Here is a 4,670-nt window from a genome sequence, read left to right on the forward strand (position 1 = left end):
ACTGTACTAAAACATTAAAAGATCTATTCCTGTAGATTCTAGCATTGATTACATCAAATCCTGTTTAATACACATCTGATCTATTACTAAAATAGAAGAAGCACACAACATCCTAGCTAATGCCTTAAACTCTAAATCTTGAGACTGCATTGGTAAAACAGAAAATCACACACTACGTCAAACTATTAGTAATATTATCTATAACACAGCAAGTTACAAAGCAATACCACTAAGTAAGAAACACACAATCACAATTACTATAAAGGCTGGATGCTATTTTCTGCCTTCAGATGAGACCGAAGATATCGTGCTGGAACCCACATAGGGCCAGTCCCTGTGGAAATAAGAGCATATTCACGACCCCAAGTTGTCAGTGGTAGAGGACAGTCCCAAAGTCCTGTGGCCATATTCCAAACATTAACCATAGGCTGTTCCTTTAGCACCGGGGAAGCCTCAAAATGACGATCCACATAAGCTGTATCTCTATGAACACGATTAAAAAAATTCAGCACAAACAAAACAAGCAAAACCTTACATAATATTTCTTGCAGTGTGTCTCCCATATTCCCCCTTTTTTGTTTAATAATAAGAATGGATTTCAATGTTTGATAAATGTGATCAGTGATAGCTTGTCCAGTGGGAGAATGAGCAATGGCTGTAGTATGTTTAACACACCCTTCTTGGAGGAAAGTTTGAGTGGCCTTAGAGGTATACGCAGGCCCATTATCTGTTTTTGTAGTATGTGGGATTCCCATAGCAGCATAAGCAGATAACCAGTATTTATGGGTGTCATGACTGAGTTCACCTGTATGTGCTGTGGCAAATATGTAAGAAGAATGAATATCTATTGTTACATGTGCATATTTTACATGGCCAAATTCAGGAATGTGAGTGACATTTGTCTGACACAGTTGAAGAGGTGCTGTGCCACATGGATTTGTCCGAGTCTGAGGCAAAGAGGTATCAGTCAAATTATGTAGCTGATATTCAGTCACAAACACGGTGTATTGCATAGGAGAGAGGATCATTCTTAACGCAGTTTTCCAATCGTGAGGGGTCATAGCGTGTCACTGTTTGTAACCAAAAGATTGTATGTAAAGGCTGACTGAACTCTGTATGTTCTCACTGACTCCCTTAGCTCCTTCACTGCCTCATAAGGCAGGGATTCCAAATGGGGGACCTGATTAGGAAAGGTTTGCAACGTGTCAGCATCACCCCTTAATATTGTTTCTTCTCTGCAATGCTCTAAGACATCACAGTACGCTGTAGGGAAATTTGTCATTCCTGCTTCCTTCAAAGTATCATCAGGAGGAAATGCGTCCGATTCTCTTTCTGGATCTTCTGGACCGGGGTCACAACGATCCCCTGGTTTCGATCCGTCCGTGTCTTTAACCACGTTACACGCCGGCTGCACAGAGGCAGCAGCGCATGACGTGGGGGGGGAGGAGGGCAGAAGCGGCGCGACGAGCGTCGTAGGCGGAGCGAAGGGCGAGGGCGCCGTAGAGGGCGGCAACGCGGCGAACGTCGGGGGAGGAGCGAACGGCGGGAGCGCGAAGGGGGGCGGCCGCGGCCCCTCGTCTCCCCGAATCGGGGAGGGGTCGGAGCCGCCAGTCGGATCCGGGCACGGGCCGCTTCCCGCAGCGAGAGGCAGCGGCGGGGTTGGGACGGAGGGCGGCAGGGAATGGTCGGAATAAATTCTTTCCCGTCGTGATTGCTTAATCCCTTCCATTATCCGGCTCCAAACGGGCAACAGCTTAGCAGCCTTTCTGTCTTTAGCGAGAGAAGCCTCGTAGAGTTTTGAGCCGATTTTGTCCCAAAGTTCTCCATCGAGAGAGAACTCAGTTTTTGGAAATTCAGGGACATTTTTGCTTATCCATTTAAGAAGAGTAGCTAATGCTGAAGTAGACACAGTCTTATCCTGATACGGTAACACTGACCGCAATACTTCGAGATTTACTTTCTGCTCCTTCGGTAGTGAGCTCCCCATAGTTCCCGACTGCTCACCTTCTGTCCTGCAGAACGGGGCGGGTGCGCGCCAAACAGTCTCTCCGAAGTTCAGTCGGGCGACGCTGCCGGACCGGGCTCGCTCAGCCGCGGGTTGATTTGCTCCACGTTGTGGGCGCCATTTGCAGCGACTCGGCACGGACTCAGATGTGAACGATCCAAATCGTTTATTACAAGTTCTCACATCCCTTATATACCTTCACAAGTTGTTATTTTCTAACTTTCCCATCCGCCCTTACAACTTTCCCAAACATCTTACATGTCAACAAAGCATTCTACAAAACACTTTTCAACTGTCCATGCAGGCACATAACCAATCAGAGCTGTGAGACTCTTCTTCTCCTTGCAGAGGTGTCCTTGGTTCCCATGCTGTTTATCTTGCTCCACAGCTGCTGCTCTGAACAGCTTTTCTTGTATTCCCACATCACTGGATGCTGGGGATCCGCTCCACATCGCACTGCTGGATCCCAAGGGTCCCCCTGGCAAAACACTGTGGGATCCAGATCACAAGGATCCCCCCCATGGCACCACCTCCAGGGCTCCCAATGATGGAGCACCTCAGGATCCCAGGGGGGACCCCCATAGCAGCCCCTCGCTGGATCCCATCCCTCCCCTTCCACACCACCTCCTTGCCCACTCCTTCCTCCTGACCCATGCAGCCCAGGCCCAGCTGCTGTGGGTGCTGGGGGGCTCTGAGAAGCCCAACTGCTGTCCACTGCGGAGTCGGCGTTGCTCCACGCCGCCCTCTGGGGGTCCCGGGGTGGTCTTTGTCCCATCCCTGCCTCCTTCCGACACTGCTTGGCTTCCTTAGCCCAGCACCCAGCTCTGACCCCTCCCTGCGCCTCTTCTTCCTCCTCTGCCTCGGGATCCCCCCCTCGCCCCACTTAACCCCCCATTTGGCCGCCAGCCTCTTCCCCACGTTCTCCGACCCCCCCGAGCTTCTCCTGCCCCACTTAGAGCTGGCGGCCGGGGGAGGGGATGAAGGGCAGCGGGGCAGCTGTTGGCTCCGAGCTTTTGTGGTGGGGTTGGCAGCTCGGGGGGGTCCTCCCGGTGTTTTCTGCCGGGCTCTGGTGGCCTTATCTAAACACTTGGGGGGCAGCGGGACACCCCCGTCGAGTTGGTCGCAGCCGCCACCTCTTTGCTGCTGCGCTGCCCCCATTTCGCCCCCCAGATCTTAGAGGCCGCGGGGGGGGCGGGGGGTTGGGGGGGGGCTCTGGGAGCCTCTTTGAGGCAGGGGGTGCTGGGGGCGCCCCCCCCCGAAACGAGGGGGGGATGCGGGGGTACCTGAGAGTATTGGCTCGGGCGCCTGGTCCCCCCGGCCCAAAGCGTGCAGCCGCTACCTGCGGCGTTTGGCCGCCCGGAGCCGGGGGGAGAGACGGAGACTGGAGGGGGGGGGCAGGGGGTGCTGAGCGCTGCCGCCCTCCTGCTGCCCCACGGAGCTCCTCCGTTAAGCCCACACAGCGTCGGGGGGGGGGGGACATCGACGTCGGCGACCGGGCTGCGCTTCAGGCCGCTTTAACGACCGCTTTGGGTCCCCCCAAGTTGGGCACCGTCTTGGCCGCCCCCCCGCTCCGCCTTCCCCCCCATCGGATAACCACGGAGGGGGGGGTCGGCTCTCAGCCTCCGCTCTGTCCCCCCCTCCTTTCCGCCTCCATCGCCTCCCTGACAACCCCCCACCGCTCCCCCCGGCTTTCGGTGCCCCCCGGGATCCCCCTGGTTACAGGAGGGCTTTGGCACGATGGGGAGCCCCGGGGGGGGGGTTACGGCTTTGCCTCCGTTTGGAGCCCGAAGACGCGACCCCCCCTCATCGCCTCCACGTGCAGGTGGGGGGGGGGCTCAGGGCCGCTCGGTGCGGTTGGGGTCGGGGGGAGCAGAATTAAGGCCCACCCTGCGCCCCTACCATTGGCCGTCCCCCCCCTTGGGACGCCTCCAGGCGACGCCGCATGTTCGACGCCATGTGGGAAACGCTGGGGGTGTGGGAAGGGGTTCGACCCCCCGCCGTCATCACCCCCTTCGTGTTGGATGAAGGGGACGGAGATGGGGGGTGGGTGGCGGCCGCCTCGTTGCCCCCCGCGGTCTGGCCCTAATTTGGGGGAGGGAGGGGAGAGTGGACGTACGTTGTCAGCGCTGGGGGGCTCTGGTGCCTTTGGGTCGCCTATTGAGGGGGGAGGCTTGAGGGCAGTACACGGGTGGTTCCAGAAGGTATCTATGGGTCTGGGTCGGTTCTGAGGATGGGAAAGTAGGGGTGTTTCTCATGAGGTTTGCTCTGTAAATGGGAACGATGCAGATTGGAGTGTTGAGTTTTGTGTTCCGTGAGGATTCGGATGCGCGGTTCCGGTCCGGTTCTGCTGACCCGACTTCGTTTCGTTGTCGTCAAGAGAGCGGAGAGCTCTCTGCTGCCACCGCGTGGCCAAAGAGCGGAACTGCACCCCGGTGTCACCCCAAACTGATCCCCTATCGCCACCCCAGCGATGTCGCCCCCTAAGGGATACCCCAACATAACCCCAACATAACCCCAACATGACCCCCCAGCGTCGGCCCCCAGCAACAAAAGCGTCCCTCCCTCCCTGATAGCAACCCCAGTGATACCCCAACGTCACTCCTAAAATCGCTCCCCAACATTACTCCAACGTTATCCCAACAGCATCACACCATTGTCACCCCAA

This window comes from Coturnix japonica, chromosome 26, assembly GCF_054131305.1.
Source record: "Coturnix japonica strain WE chromosome 26, WE-NBRP24, whole genome shotgun sequence".
Lineage (NCBI taxonomy): Eukaryota > Metazoa > Chordata > Aves > Galliformes > Phasianidae > Coturnix > Coturnix japonica.